The following is a 16,887-nucleotide window of genomic DNA, read 5'->3' on the forward strand; positions in this document are numbered from 1 at the left end:
TCTGTATATTCCATATTACATGTACATGAAGTCAGAGTTATTATTGTTAAGTTGTGCTACTAAAAACCTATGAAATTCAGAGAAAAAGCTTTGTTAAAGGGAGGTTATGGTTCCAAGTAAAACTGAAAAACCCCTGAAATTCGCCAGTTATGGTAAGCTAAGCAACCATAACTCGCGCCACCACCGTGCACTGCTAAGACTAACACCCACGACATCAAAGATGACATCACAAATGTCATTGATGACATCACTGATGACATCACATGTGTGTTTACCTTTCATGAAATGTGTGTACAAGGTATTCTTATTATAATGTTGAGAAACAACTGTCCAGGATCATTGGAATAAACATCACGAGCTAATTAGTGCATTAAGCAATGCATTGATATAAATAGCATTCTATTATGAAGTTCTATCCAGAATCTCTAAGATTCATAAAAATACATCTAATCCGCCTGGTCGCCCTATAGTTTCGGGGTGTGGCTCTATTTTAGAGCCATTATCCAAATATATAGACGTGTTTATTAAACCGTTGGCGATGGCGACCCCTACGTTTTTGTTAGACTCTAGGGATGTTATTAATTTGGTTGAAGGCCTCCCGTTTGATGCCTCTAAACAGATCTTGGTGGCCCTAGATATAGAGGATCTTTATACCAATATTCCCCTAAGATAAGGCCATCCAGTGTCTGCGAGTTATGTTGGATCGTTGACCACCTATATATGTGGTTCCTACCAATTTCCTGACCACATGTGTGGAATTGGTTCTCTCCAACAGCTTCTTTAAGTTCAAAGATGAGTTTTTTGTACAAACCAAAGCTATGGCAACGGGCTGTGCCTTTGCCCCTAATTTGGCCATCATTTTCATGGCCTTGTTTGGAGAGAATTTTGTCCTGAATGATGTGAATCCCTACATCACTAACATCAAGTTATACCGTCGGCATATTGATGACATCTTACTGCTGTGGGAGGGCGATATTGCACATTGGAACTTTTTGTCCGGTGGCTCAACCAGGTAGACATTAATATCAAATTCACCTTGGAACATTCTACCTCCCGCATTGCGTTTCTTGATTTTTTTCCATTTACAACGAGAATGGGTTGCTGCAGACTGAGCTCTACAGAAAGGCCACAGAAAGGAACATGACGCTACAGTTTAAAAGCCAACATCCCAAAAGCCTTTTGCACAACCTACCTTATGGGAAGTTTTTACGGCTATGTCGCAATTGTTCCAATCTTACGCAATTTAACAGTCATGCGGACGTGTTACAGGCTAGATTGTTAGATCGGGGATACCCACGCAAACCTATCAAACATTCAAGAAAAAGAGCGCGGTATACCAATGCGGATGCCCTTCTCAGGCCCAAAAAGAAATCTGTTGAGAAAGAACAGCTAGTTTGTGTGTCCACTTTCTGCCAACATTGTGAGACAATTAAAGACACTGGCCCTCATTACAAGTCAGGCGTTAAGGGTTTAACGCCTGATTAACACTTTAACGCCTGCTTTTTGCAGGCGTTAAAGTCCAAGGCGCTAAGCGACTTTGGTGCAAATTACGGCACCGTAATTTACGGTGCCGTAATTAGTGCCTTCCCCATCCCCATTATGCCCTATGGGGCAAAAATGGGGAAGGGCAAATGGTGAATGGGGAATTACCGCCCCACTCACCTTGGAATGGGGCAGTAATTCCGCCATCCACCATGGCGGAATCCGGCATGGACCATGGTGCTAATAGCACCATGGTCCACCGCCGGACTTGTAATGAGGGCCACTGACCTCAATTTAGAGAAACCCTTATTTGCTTTCAAAAAACGTAAAAATTTAGGGCAGAAACTCACTCGGGGCACCAGACTCCCTTTTCGTATTAATCAGGTAAGAGACATTAACCTTAACCCCTTCCATACCAAGGACGAGATATCTTGTCCTTGGAATTGCATGTGCAGTGCCAAGGACGAGATAGATTGTTCTTTTTGGCACCTTGTTTTGAGCGATCCCTGCAAAGCAGGGATCGCTCAAAACTGTAACCCAACCCCAGGGCTATGTGAGGGGGAGGTCCCCCCTCACTGCCAGGGGGCTGGATTACCTTCAGTTTCACGTCGGCGTGCGTAAAGCACGTCGGCGTGAAACTGAAAGTAAAATCACTGCAACAGTCATTTTCGGCTGCTGCAGTGAAGAAAGAAGGTGAGTGCCCTTCTTTCTCCAACTCGTTCTCTGGCTGTATTTGAAGCCAGAGATCGAGGTAGGTATCATTGGAAAGGGGAGATTATCCCCTTTCCAACAATACCCATTATGTGGCATTTCTGCTCACGGATTGGGCGCGGGGCGCGCGATCCGTGAGCAGCAATGTCACAGGATCAATAGAGATCTGTTTGTGAAGTGGGGGGAGGAGGGGCCGCTTACTAGGTAAGTGTCCCCCTTCCCCCCCGTGGCCCCAAAGCATGGGGCCACAGCACTGGAGAACCCTGGGGCAGATGATCACTGCCCCAAGGGGTGAAAAAGAAAGAAAAAAAAGGTGAGGGAAGGGGGGAGGTGGGAGGGTGTTTGGGGCCCTGGGGCCCACTAGACCACCAGGGATATTGGCGAATGTGGTGTCCTTGGAAAGGGGAGATACTCCCCTTTCCAACGACACCATCTACATGAGGCATTGCTGGTCACGGATCTGCGCAGAGCGCTCGATCCGTGACCAGCAACCCACTGGACCACCAGGGATTTGTTTGTGATGTGGGGGGCAGGGGGCTGCTTACAGTAAGCAGTCCCCTCCCCCCCTGCCCCAAAGCATGGGGGTATATATGTACACAACCCTGGGGGCAGATGGATGATCATCTGCCCCCAGGGAAGGGGGCAAAAAAAATAAAAAAAATAGTCATAAATAGAACGGGGATGGGAAATGGGGGCACCCCTTGTAGCCCTCCCTGGGGGCAGATATCTGCTCCTAGGAAGGGGCATCTGCCCCCAGGGAGGGCTGAATGAGATGCCCCCCTCCTGTATTTGGTGTGGGGGGGTAGAGGGTCACCCCCATTACATTAGAAAATTACTTGCCGCTTTAGGGTGCCCCTCAGCCCGCCCTAAAGTGTAGTGTACCTTTTCCATTTTTTTCTTTGTTTACGAAACTTGCCTTGGCGCAGAGGGGCACATTGGTGTGCCAATCTGGTGCCGGGGTGCCCAAACCTTACTGCCGCACCCACTGGGGGGCCTGTCCCACCATTTTTTGGGGCCTTCTCCGCCCGCCCCGATTGGAGGGGGGGGGGTGTACCTCACGCAGCCATTTGTAGGAGGCCTGCATGAGGTGCCCCTGCCACCCATTTGGGGTGAGGGGAGAGAGGTTCCCAAAAATGGTGGGACAGGCCCCCCAGTGGGTGGGGCAGTAAGGTTTGGGCACCCCGGGACCATATTGGCACATCAATGTGCCTCTCTGAACCAAGGGGAGTTGGGTTACCAAAGGAAAAAAGTGAAAATGGTGGAACGCTTTTTGGTAGGGCACCCCAAAGGGTCGAGGAATTTTCTAATGGGATGGGGCATTGACCCCCTAGCCACCCACCCGCAATGTAGTGGGTGCCATGTCATGTAGCCCTCCCTGGGACCAGATATCTGCTCCTAGGAACGGACACCTGAGCCCAGGGAGGAGTGCAGGACAGCCCCCCCTTATCTGCCCCTGTGGAGGGCTACATGAGATGGGCCGTACCTCCAATTGGGGTGGGGGTGGAGAGGTGCACCCCCCTTCACATTAGAAACTTCCACAGCGGTGTAGGGGTCCCTCCGCCCCCGCTAAAGGGCAGCCTGCCATTTTGAATTATTTTCTTTGTTTACTATACCTGCTTTGGCGCAGAGGGGCACATTGGTGTGGCAATCTGGTGCCGGGGTGCCCAAACCTTACTGCCCCACCCACTGGGGGGCCTGTCCCGCCATTTTTGGGGGCCCTCTCCCCTCCACCCCAAATGGAGGGGGGTGTTCCTCACGCAGCCGTTTGTAGGAGGCCCACGGAGGCCTGCATGAGGTGCCCCCGCCACCCATTTGAGGTGAGGGGGGAGAGGTTCCCCAAAAATAGTGGGACTTCCCCCCCCCCCCTCCAGTGGGTGGGACAGTAAGTTTTGGGCACCACGGGCCAGATTTGCACATCAATGTGCCTCTCTGCACCAAGGGGAGTTGGGTTACCAAAGGAAAAAAGTGAAAATGGTGGAACGCTTTTTAGGGGGGGCTGTGGGGCACCCCAAAGGGTGGAGGAATTTTCTAATAGGATGGGGCATTGACCCCCTCGCCCCCCAATGCAATGGAGTGGGTGCCATGTCATGCAGCCCTCCCTGGGACCAGATATCTGCTCCTAGGAAAGGACGCCTGAGCCCAGGTAGGAGTGCAGGACAGCCCCCCCCTTATCTGCCCCTGCAGAGGGCTATATGAGATGGGCTGCCCCTCCAATTGGGGTGGGGGTGGAGAGGTGCACCCCCCTTCACATTAGAAACTTCCACAGCGGTGTAGGGGTCCCTCCGCCCCCGCTAAAGGGCAGCCTGCCATTTTGAATTATTTTCTTTGTTTACTATACCTGCTTTGGCGCAGAGGGGCACATTGGTGTGGCAATCTGGTGCCGGGGTGCCCAAACCTTACTGCCCCACCCACTGGGGGGCCTGTCCCGCCATTTTTGGGGGCCCTCTCCCCTCCACCCCAAATGGAGGGGGGTGTTCCTCACGCAGCCGTTTGTAGGAGGCCCACGGAGGCCTGCATGAGGTGCCCCCGCCACCCATTTGAGGTGAGGGGGGAGAGGTTCCCCAAAAATAGTGGGACTTCCCCCCCCCCCCAGTGGGTGGGACAGTAAGTTTTGGGCACCACGGGCCAGATTTGCACATCAATGTGCCTCTCTGCAACAAGGGGAGTTGGGTTACCAAAGGAAAAAAGGTGGAACGCTTTTTAGGGGGGGCTGTGAGGCACCCCAAAGGGGAAGGGAATTTTCTAATGGGATGGGGCATTGACCTCCCCACCCCCACCCCCAATGGAGTGGGTGCCATGTAATGCAGCCCTCCCTGCGACCAGATATCTGCTCCTAGGAAGGGACGCCTGAGGCCAGGGAGGAGTGCAGGACAGCCCCCCCTTATCTGCCCCCATGGAGGGTTACATTTTGCTGGTGTGACCGTAGGTAACATGTTTTTTGCTTTGTTTACAGCTTTTTCTACCCGAACAGCTGCAACGTTATGTGAGTATTATTTTTTATTATTCTATGGTTAGGGCCCACTGTCAGTGGGGTGGGTGAGACTGGGGCTGGATTGTTGGTGGTGTGGGTGTGGACCGTCTGGGTATATCACCTCCAACTGTCCTGGAGTTGCGGCTGGGTTGCATTACAGAGGATTGGTATTGACACACTGCCGAGACTCCTTGGTGGGGAGAAGCTGTAACGCAGGGCAGCCAGAGCTCCAGCAAAGTCAGCGGTAATATCAAGTGTTGTTGGCGGCGTGTTTCGATGGGTGAGCCGAGTGAAATGTGCGGAAAATGCATTTTTTTCCCACATTTCGGACTTTGAGGGGGTGTCTGGGTAATCAATTCTGGGCGGATTTGCACAAATCATACCTCTGCGGATTCCCACGGGTGTCTTGTTTTAGAAATACATGGGGTTCCCTGTTTTCCTTGGTGGCTTGGACACCCGAGGACCATATCTGTATGTTGTGCTTGTCTGGAGAAAGTGTGAAATTCAGGTGTCAAAACAGACTTGGGGTTACCTGTGTTTTAGGGTTTCCCCTTGGCACCCATGTAGGTGCACCCACACATGTGAGGTACTGTTTTCATCAGGGAACGCGGGACGGTAGGCCATGTGGGAACGCGGGACGGTAGGCCATGTGTTGTTGGCTGCGTGTTTCAACTGGTGAGCCGAGTGAAATGAGCGGAAAATGCATTTTTTCCCCCACATTTCGGACTTTGCGGGGGTGTCTGGGTAATAAATTCTGGGCCGATTTGTGCAAATCATACCTCATACCTCTCATGCTGGACTTCCTTTGCATCTTGTACTCATGGTGGCCCTGAATCATGCTGTTCTCATCTTCATCTTGTATCGTGGCTTGCAACATTATGTGTTACTACTGACTTCTGCAATTGCATTCGCTCTCCACTCTTGCTTCTCCACTCTTTTTGACTGCTTACTCTCTTTTCTCTCCTCCTTTCCCTTCTCCCTTTTCCTATCTCCTCCCCTTACTTTCTTCTATGCACTTACTCTATCAGAATTGTCCCTGGACCTAATATGATAGCAACCTCGTCTGTTTCCTCCACCCACCCATTACTGTTTTTTTCCTCCCCACCACCCCTCCAGCACTATCTGAAATGTTGTCCGGCCTAGTATGGTAGTCGCTTGTTTTGTTCCTCCCCTCCCTTTCTGCACCCCTCTCCCTCACCTTTTGTTTTTCTCCGGCTCTACCAGAAATGTCGTCAGGCCTAGTACGGTAGTCGCCTGTCTGTTTCCATTTCCTTCCCACTCTCCCCCCTCCCTTCCTTATCTATGTCTTGGCTCTTGCACTATCTGAAATGTCGTCAGGCCGAGTACGATAGTTAATTTCACATCCTTACTGTTCATGGCCTGTAAGAATGTGGTTGTATTTTCCCTTGTTCCCTCCCTTGCCTTGAAGCGCTTTGAAACACATTGTGTATAGGCACTATATAAATAAATGATCATATCATATCTGCGGATTCCCACGGGTGTCCTCTTTTCAGAAATGCACGGGGTTCCCTGTTTTCCTTGGTGGCTTGGACACCCGAGGCCCATATCTGTATGTTGTGCTTGTCTGGAGAAAGTGTGAAATTCAGGTGTCAAAACAGACTTGGGGTTACCTGTGTTTTAGGCTTTCCCCTTGGCGCCCAGGTAGGTGCACCCACACATGCGAGGTACCGTTTTCATCGGGACACCTGTGGGAACGCGGGACGGTAGGCCATGTGTTGTTGGCAGCGTGTTTCGATGGGTGAGCAAAGTGAAATGTGCGGAAAATGCAGTTTTTCTTTTCACATTTCGGACTTTGCGGGGGTGACTCTGTAATAAATTCTGGCCGATTTGCACAAATCATGCCTCTGTGGATTCCCACGGGTGTCTTCTTGTCTTCTTTTCGGAAATGCATGGGGTTCCCTGTTTTCCTTGGTGGTTTGGACACCCGAGGCCCATATCTGTATGATGTGAGAGTGTGAAATTCAGGTGTGAAAACAGACTTGGGGTTACTTGTGTTTTAGGCTTTCCCCTTGGTGCCCAGGTAGGTGCACCCACACATGTGAGGTACCATTTTCATCGTGACACCTGTGGGAAAGCAGGAAGGTATAACATTTGTTGTGTTTGTGTGTTTTCATAACGTTTTGACCCATTTGCTGGTGCCCTTTGTCACACAACCCTTTCATTTCCCAAATGTGACCTACATTTAGTCGCTGCTTTAGGCACCATACACTTTTGTAACCTGCACAAGTCACCTACCCTTGTAAAGGTCTGCCTGTGCTCTTTCAGAAAATGTATGCTTTCCGTTCCTCACCACATTGGTTTTCCCGATTTACACATGCTAAGTGAGTCTGTTCAGGCCGTGAGCATAAACCTCCTATGTACCATGGCTCAGTGTTTGGCTTGTGCTACTGCTTGTTTTGTAAAACACTACAAAAAATATGTGCTTTCCTAACTGCAAGAGTCGGGGAATGTAGCGGAGCATTGCTTTTCTCAAAATTCATAGAAGCCATTGCCGTACCAAGCCAACCATGTCCAACACATACCTTTTTTTTCGGTCATTTTCCCGCTTTTCCCCCAATCTATGGCATTTTCCCCTACCTAGTTGTTGCCTGACCTATGCAAATCACCCCTTCCTGAACTTGGAATTTTGTCTACTTTTCAGAAATATATGCCTTTCTGTCCTCCAATTCGGCTTTCCTACGCTTTTCTTTCATTCCGTCCATGCATGTCCAATTGGCAAAAATGGCCAAAATCGCCTACCTCTCAAAAAAAACAGTTGATAAACACATCAAAATAATTTATTTTCTTTTCCACTCAACCTGTTCTTGAAAGTCAGGAAATTGAGGAATTCAGCACAGCAAACCATTTGTTCCTAGCTCTTACAAGTTAAAAACCACAGGCTTCTTTGTACATCATTTTATTGGCATTTTTTGAAAAAACCCAACATTTTCATACTTTTTGCTTATTTTCTCTCATCGCCCTACAGCAACCTAGGATTCCTGGCTGGCGTTACGACTGCCTACATGTGGGGAAAAAAGGAGCCAAATTTGGCCGAGATATCTCATGTAACAAAAAAGTTACAAGGCATTGAATGGCCACATACCGAAATCACCAAAAAACGCCCTGGCACTGGGGGGGGAACTAACCATTGGCACCTAAAGGGTTAATCAGGTGAAAGGCCTTTACCCGTGCACTTTGTGCGCAGCTTGCAAATTCTCTAAATATATGACACACTTTGCCTACAATGGCAGGACTTGGGCACTACGTACGTTTACCACTTGTAGAAGTAAGAATGTAATTTATGCTATTCAGTGCTCTTACCAGCTTTTTTATGTAGGAAAAACTTCTAGGGAAGTCCACTTACGCATCAACGAACACCGTTCTAAAATTAGAACACGTAACCTAGCAGCTCCACTAGTGATCCATTGTGTAGAAATGGGACAGATTCTTTAATTTGGTTTTGTTTAGAAAAACTCTCTGCCAACAACACAACTCAACTGGCAAACAAACTGTCCTATAAGGAACATATGTGGATTTTCAATTTAAAAACACTCCACAAAGGTCTCAACACATTGGAGTCGTGGGACTTTAATAGTTACTAGTGCATATTTTCTGCTTACCCTGTTTGTTCATTCATGTTCCGGGTCCAGTCAACCAGCTCGATTATGATTATTGTTTCTTTTTCAATTTTTGCTTATATTGGAGTGTTATAGTTAATTACAGCCAGTTCCACTGTCTGGGTCTGTTCTTCAGATAGACATCTTACAGACATTGTCCTCATTAGAATATTTCTGCCCTTTTGAGTCATTCCTTGGTGGCCTTTGTATTCTAAACAAACATTGTGACCTTTCCATCTATTGGGGCCTTTTGGCTCGCTTTGTAATTGATTTGGAAGCTGTAATTTCGAACGCTGCATCTAGGTTACACTACATACCCCGTAATTCACTTTGTTTCTATCTGACTGCTTCAGATTAAGTCTGTGACTTCTCCATCTATTGGGAGTTCTCTGCTTTTACTGTAATTAATTCGGAAGTTGTCATTTCGAACGTTGTGCCTAGGTCGCACTACGATTCCCAGAATTCATTCTGTTTCATCCGGTTGCCTCCAATTAAGTCAGGCTCATTTTCTGCTGTTGTGGGTACCTCTCAGCAAGCCTCCCAGCAAGCTGCATTTATTACCTTATAGGCTAATTTTCTGCTTTTCAGTAAGCTTGTAAGCAAGCTGCATTCATTATTCTTCAGGTTCATTTCGGGCAGCATCAGAAGTGTTTTGCTGTGTTATTGTGTCCTTTTTCCGCCGGCATTGCTAGACATGCGCAGTGTCACGCCTCTTCTTGTTATAAATTGCCTTTGTTCTTCCGTGGGCTGTAGCCAGCCTTCCTGTGTAGGCTCTCTACACGCATGCGCAGCGGGATGAAGAGACAGCTTCTCTGAACTTGTGCACTGTCAGACACGGCAATAGTTTCATGCAGGTAAGCGTGGGCTCAGCCCCTCTTTTATTTACGCTTCAGCTACAGTTCTTGTAACAATTTTCATTTAGTATTGTTCTTTCAACTCCGCAGCTCACCTTTCCATTGCAATTGAGCGAGCAGTCCTAATGGGAGTCATTTCCATATTATGCATGAGTTTACAAATGCCCCTTTACCTTTCCAGGGCGGAGCTGCTGCTAGTATTCTAGTACTCACTTTACAGACTCATTTTATGCAGTGGCTCGTTAATGCGGGGATGAGGTTAGTAACCCTTTGTCACTTGGAAACAGCACTCTAATGGAGTTCCTTTGCCGCTTTATTTATTTCCAGTATGAACAGATGGCTTTGATCCCTGTGGCAAAGTTTTGCTGCTATTTTTACTTTCAACATATGTAGCTCTGGATTTCTCTATGCCCTAGAGGGCGGTTTTCAGGTGAGTCTCCATCTTTGCCTCCTATTGCTGTAGGCATTCCATTCATAATCCAGGCTTTGTGTCACTTCGTGTCACTTCATTTTGGGGCCAATGCATGGAACAAATATCCACCGAAAATCTCAGCGCAACCTGGTGCAAGCGTGAAAAAGCAAGCGCACGCACACACGTGCGATTCAAGGAAGGGCCTGCACGTGTTTTCCCCAGGATGTGCGCCAAATCCGTGCATGGCACACACGGGCGCACACGTCATTGCAACATCCCGAACGGTGTGCGCGACGCGCACAGGGAAAGCACACAACGTCGGCGCACACACCAAAAAGGGGGCGGGACATGGGGCATAACGCGCCGAATGGGGAACAACGCGTGAAAAATAAGGCGTAACTGGGGAAGTACTGCAGGGAAATACACGGAACGCCCACACGCACGCAAACAGCACATATTCATGGAATCGAATACGGTAAACCCGCGTATGCCAAAAGACACGCATAGGCGTCACCACATCTGCCACACGAAGGCAGGCGGAAGCGTCCCAGCGCACAGTATAAAAGTGCGCGCAAACAACAAACACGTATATCCAGCTAAGCTGAATGCCCCATTTGTCGCAGCACTGATCGTGGGACACCACAGGAGGAGGAGAATAGCCAGGGCCTGAATTTCTTTTCCCCGGACTAGCCTTTTTGGGATGTCTGACGATCAGGTCTATGGCAGGTATAGGTTTCCACCCCATATCATCCTAGACTTGGTCAGGGAGTGGGAAAATTACCTTACATCACCCACCCGGTGCTCCCAAGCATTGAGCCCCTTGGAGAAGGTGCTCAATGTCCTGTATTTTTTGGCCACTGGGTCATTTCAGCGGTCAATTGCCATAGTGGGGGGGGTCTCACAGGCCACGCAGCCACGCTGCCTACCAGGTGTTGGCAATCATCACTGCGCGCCCCTCAGTCCGCAGGCACATATTAATGCCCAGAACATCCGCAGAAAGGCAGGCCATTACATCTATCGAAACCGCAAGCACTGGCATTCCAATAAGGTGCAGGTCGTATGCGATGCAAAGAGAATCATCACCTTTGTCTATGCAAATTACCCTGGCTCTACCCATGACAGTTTCATATACAGAATGTCCGCCCTGAGCCGGGCCCTGGAAGCTGGGCAGCATGGCGACACATGGCTCCTAGATGAGTACAAATGCCTGTGCACATGCATGCATGTCACACACAGCCAAATACACAAACCCCAATAATCACAACCATTATCACCTCCCCAGGGGACAGTGCCTACCCTCTGAACAACTAGATGATGACGCCAATCCAGAACCCCACCACACCACCCCAGGTAAGATACAACGCTGCCCATATTGCAACCAGGGGCATAGTGGAGCGCACATTCGGTGTGCTCAAGTCATGCTTCCGCTCCCTTGACCGCTCCGGCGGCCAGCTACTATATGCACCCCCAGTAGTGTGCAGGATCATTGTGGCAGTATGTGTCCGGCACAATGTTGCACACGGCGGGACGTACCGGTGGACATGGTGGTGCCCCCACATCCCCAACCACAGGCACAGGCGCTGCCCATGGGAGGGGAAAGGGGCATGTGGTGAGGCAGCCCAGACCCAGCTTGTGGTCACATTTTTCACCTACTCCCACCCCTGCGGAGTGCACACAAGCCTGGCACATACCAGGTGACAATCGATGTTGACAAAGAGACAGTCAACTGTCACAACCTTACCACCCTGAGAATGTTGCCACAGAAGTGCTACATTGTGTGCATCCCTAGCTACTTAAACATAACCAATTCTGTGTGACCAAAAGGAACACATGCAAGGTGTGTATCACACCCCACTGCAAAACAGGCCATCACAATCCCTGGTATGTCACCCAAACCCTCCCAACCCACATCACCCTTGTCTGCCACACCATGACATGGCATGCAATAGCAAAAGGCCAACACATGACCAATAAGATACGAAGTGACATGTCAAAATGAAAACTGGCACGAGACAATGATGCCTGACATGGAATCAGATGAACTGACTGACCAACAACCTCCCACACATATAAAGTCAGACACAAATGCTTTCCACCAGTCGTAGCATTAACACAACACTGAATGCCTGTTCACATGCACATTGGGCATGGCAAAATCCCTACTCCCAAACCCGTGTGCTGTGTGTGTGTCTCCTGCAACACACTGCTCAGCACACAGCACATTGATCAGCCATTGTGTTGCAGATACACCTTGAGCATCACATGAAAATGACAAATCAAATCAATAACCAAATGACGCATGTACAGGATACCCAAATGGTAATAGATCATGTGCTGCAGGGACACAGCGGGCCCGAGAATGCAATCTGTGTGCATCTCTGGCCATGGAAGGGTGGTTGTATGTGTGGTGGATCATTGTGCAACTGTGTGTGTCATTAGGGACATGCACTCAATATATGCATGTGAAATAAAGTGACCCTCAGTGTCCTGTACACATCACATGTGAACATTGTCCATGTGAACACCCCAGCATGTCAAACCACACCAATCCCCTGACGCCTGAAAAGTAAAGACAACACAGGAACAGGGATTGACCAACACAACACATCATGTAGATAGTATCCCACAATTACAATGTCAGAGTGCCCAAAACACTGTAGCCCAAGCCAACTGTCCAACAGCAAAAGGCCCTCCCTCATTTACACATCACTGTGACCTTCTGAACAACTGTGTCTGGGGTATGTAGCCTTCTTCCTTCAAGTCCACCTGGCTACAGGATCACCCTACCCCTTGTTCTCCATGTTCCAGCTTGCATGTAAATAGGGTCCAACCCCCTCAGAGGCCACCTTGACTGGTAAAAATACCAAATCGCAGAGAACTCCAAGGAGCCAAACCCACAAACCAGGGAAAAAGCCTGTAGGCACCAAAAAACACAAGAAGAGTCTCCAGTAGATGACTTGAAGTAGCAGGAAATGTCAAAGCACATGTACAAGCACAATGATAGAACAACCAAGGTAGCACAGTTGAACAATGGACCTACAGGATGGGTACCATTTACGGTAAATAACATTCAATGAGGATGCAACAACTGATCAGTAGTGTCACAGCTCCGGTGTCCAGCCACAGGAGTGGCACGAACCAACCACCCCATCCGTGGTCTGGGCACCTACAAGGTCAAACTTACACAGGCCTCTGAGACCCTGGCAGGGAAGGAGGGTCAGGGATATGTTGTTTGGACCGTCATTGGTATGCAGGATAACTGGAAAGAGGAGCAGGAGAGGGGAGTCGGATTGGCAAGGGAAAGTAGTCAAAATACTATTCACAATAACACATACTCAATCTGAGAAAACATGTTCATCATGCACATTGTACCAAATGAGTCAAATGCAAGCCAAACAGAGACTTATCTCTGGGGTGAGTGCTGGCCTCCTGCCTGCGCACTCTCAGGTCTGGTACCAGGAGCAGTTCAATGCAGCAAAGAGAGTGCAAATAAACACTCCGGTCTGCTGCTTTGTACCCATACGTTAGATTGGCCCCCTCATGGTTCATACACTGTCAATGCAGTAAGGCGGGCGCATGTGGGCGCGCGGCAAATGGAAGACCAATGCGTCAAGAATCACACATGATACAATGGTCCCTGGGCGAGCTGCTACACGCGTATAGCGAGGTGCAACTTCAGTACAAGTTGTGTTCTGGCAGCCGTGGATTTCAATAGGTAGTGCAGGTGGCAGGTGGCAATTTGCACATGCAAATGATATGCATTGCACACAAATCTGGGGGTACTCAAGGATATGTTCGATGGCCCCTGCGTGTGCCCCTAACAACTTGTAAAGCCACTTTGCATTTGGCCCTCAACGCATGTCAGCTGTACTGTGCGCTTCTCCAACAATGCCTGGCAAAGCTCCCCAGCACTGGTGCTACTTAGCATGCATGTGCAAGTGGCCTGGTGGAAGGTTGGCTGCAGAGTTGGCCCTTGTGCTGCTCACCTTGCCTGGAGCTCCTGGAAACACGTCTGCTTCTGTCGGATGTCTGAGCACAAGCCCTGTGCTTCTGCTTGTGCACACATCTGCACCACCGAACGTGGCCAGTCATCAGGATTACTCGTCCATGTGTCTGCTGGCAAAGGTAGGGTGGAGGCTAATTTTTCTGCAAAAAGGGCATAAAAGATATTAATAAGGCTTGAAAGTTCCCTTTGTGTGTGTCTTCATGCTGGTTGTAACTGGGCCAGGTTACAGACCTACATCCAAACTCCTCCCACCATCAGTGTGACTTTGACAGGCCAAGGGTGCAGGCTACTGTCTACAGCATGAAGGGCATGAAGCACATATACAATTAATGGAGACATCAATCACGTACTCACCCAAATTGATTATAGACATGGGGTGGATAAAATGCTACAAATCCCCACTAGGGGTGGTAACACAAGTAGTGCAGCAGCAGACAGGCCACAGTTATGACAAAAGTCCAAAGCCCTTGTGTAAATGTTTGTTACACAGAACCATCCTAGCAAGCCCATGGATAAGTGAAGCAGGAGTGGCCTATGTGAGTCAGGACCCCAAGCTGTAAACACATACACGAAACAAGCTTGAAGGGCCCAGCTGGAACAGACAGTGGATGCTTTCAAAAGTCACAAAGCACCAAACCATCACAGAATGCACAATAGACAAACAATATTAAACTATTAACTAATTTAACTAACCATGAACAACCTACATAACCTAATTAAAATAACTATCAAATAGTCAATATTAACTAAATAAACTAAAATCAAAAATGGCTGCATATGACCCGGGGGGGGGGGGGGCACCCAGGAGGGGGGAGGTACAGGGTGCACCGCAACATCCACATGCGATGATGTTGAGACAAAAAAAAAACCTCCATGGGCTCAACGCCTGCACAGCCCAACCTGTGTGGGAGATATCTAGTCGTCCGAGTCAGCCTCTTCCTGAAAAGGTTGACCTGGCACAGGAGCCCAGCCACGCCTAGGCGCAGCTTGCCCCTCGTCGGCAGCAAGTCTGCTGGACGGGTGAGCCTGGTGCTGTGTGGCGATTACACGTAGGTCAGCATGCAAAACCTCCCATGATACACGTGCTTCCTCTTGCAAGGTAACGCGTGTAACACAGAGTTCTTCGTGCATGGCCTGGCTGGAAATCTCATGCACCTCCCGGCAAGCACGTAGCTCAGCTGAGATGGTACGCTCAAGCTGCTCAAACCTCTCCTCTGACCGCACCCTCTGGGACATCAAGAGGACACCCAGAGTGGATCTGAGGGACTCATACTCGGCCCCCAAGGGCCTCCATGTGTGCCTCTGCGTGAGCAGCAATTGCTTGATGCAAAGACAACATTTCAGCCTGGCATGGACTTTCTGAGACCGCCATGCCCAGCCTGAGGGGCGGCCCGTGGACTGTGCCATCCGCTGCTGGAGAAGCACCTGCCTAGCAGTGGGGAGCACGGATTGGGCCACACGCTCCATGCTCACATCCGATGTTTTCCATTGCTTCCCCCTGGCATTCTGAATTGGCAGTCATGTCTTGCTCCCACTCAGTATACCTCGGTGGTGCGCGGCCACCGCGTTGCTGGGCTTGACACCTGCGGGTCCCAAGGACCAGCCGTCCTTGTCGGGTCGGCACCACCCATGGCTGCAGGACTACATTCCCCCGTCGACGTGACGTCCCAGGCACATCAGTGACTGGTTTGGAGGGTGACCCTGTGTCCCGATCCATCACAGGCGGAGGTCCCACCACCGTCTGGCATCTCAGTGCAGGTGTCGCGGACAGAGGAGCATCCACATCAGAATCACTCACCCCTGACGCACATCCAACTCGACATGACGTCAGAGTGGTCATCTGGGCTGGACTCATTGCCAGCCATAGACAAGATGGTCTGTAACATATGTGGGTTCTCGTGGTCTACCATCCCACGACCCTTACTTGTGCCGGGTTGCTGTTGTGATAACAACCCTGTGCCTGGCATGACAACACCATCTTCTGGCTCCATTGCGTCATCATCCGAAAAGTGGAGAAAAATAACATCAGTACACATATCAGAAGCAACACACACGCACACACCTGAGAACCTTCCATGCATGCAAGGTCACTTTGACAAGGCATCAGTTAGTTGGCATGTAGAACGGTGTAACACGGCTCAGAAGTGGGTTGATGCAGTAGAGTACATGTGTACGTTACCCACTATCTACATGAACAAGTACATCATGATGTGCATCAATATATGTGAAGGCAGTGCAAGGGCAAGTTCAGGCATCATGTGCAATGGGTTGCATGGCTACAAGCAAACCACCCCTCCCCCTAAGTGGAAATGCAGGGACGGCTTGCATGGTATCAAGAGGATGACCAGAGACCTGTGTATTGGCAGACAGTGTTGACTAGCATCAATTGCATCATCGGAGTCAACTGACAACACAGCAGATGATGATGGGACAGTAAGCAGGACACATGATGAACCCTCAGTAGTACACCCATGTGTGCAGAAGACACTAAACCAGTTGGACAGAGTCAGTGGGCCTGAAACAGGTTGAGGCCTGTGCACCACACAGACTGTCACACCCTAAACATGTGTGGGACGCAGGACTGAGCCAGAGTGGGCATGCGAAGGCTGATGAAATGCCATGAAATGTAGGTCACCCTGGACACATACTACAATGATCATCCAGTCAAGGACACATAGGGGCATGCATGGAATGCACATGGAGCATGAATGGGCACTCATGTCCCCGTGGAGCATCTGCCATCTGCACAGTCCAAGTGAGACAGCCTGCATGAAGGACAGAGGATGTAACCCATTGCATGTGTCTGGCCGGTTGGCTGGTGGAAGTTTGCACGT

The 16,887-nt window shown here is 49.5% G+C and overlaps 1 long non-coding RNA gene across 3 annotated transcripts in view; it reads left to right on the forward strand.

Annotated features, from left to right (window-relative positions):
• LOC138510288 (uncharacterized) overlaps positions 1 to 16,887 on the forward strand; it is a 279,524-nt gene that overhangs the window by 19,242 nt on the left and 243,395 nt on the right. Inside the window, exon 1 of one of the 3 annotated variants that reach the window (XR_011280359.1) lies at positions 9,550 to 9,635. The exons of the other annotated variants lie outside the window; for them this stretch is intronic. This is a non-coding gene — a long non-coding RNA (uncharacterized lncRNA). Of the gene's footprint in view, positions 1 to 9,549; positions 9,636 to 16,887 lie in introns of those variants that run through there. 3 annotated transcript variants of the gene reach the window in all.

Source organism: Ambystoma mexicanum, chromosome 6p (genome assembly GCF_040938575.1).
Source record: "Ambystoma mexicanum isolate Mex_15411 chromosome 6p, UKY_AmexF1_1, whole genome shotgun sequence".
NCBI lineage: Eukaryota > Metazoa > Chordata > Amphibia > Caudata > Ambystomatidae > Ambystoma > Ambystoma mexicanum.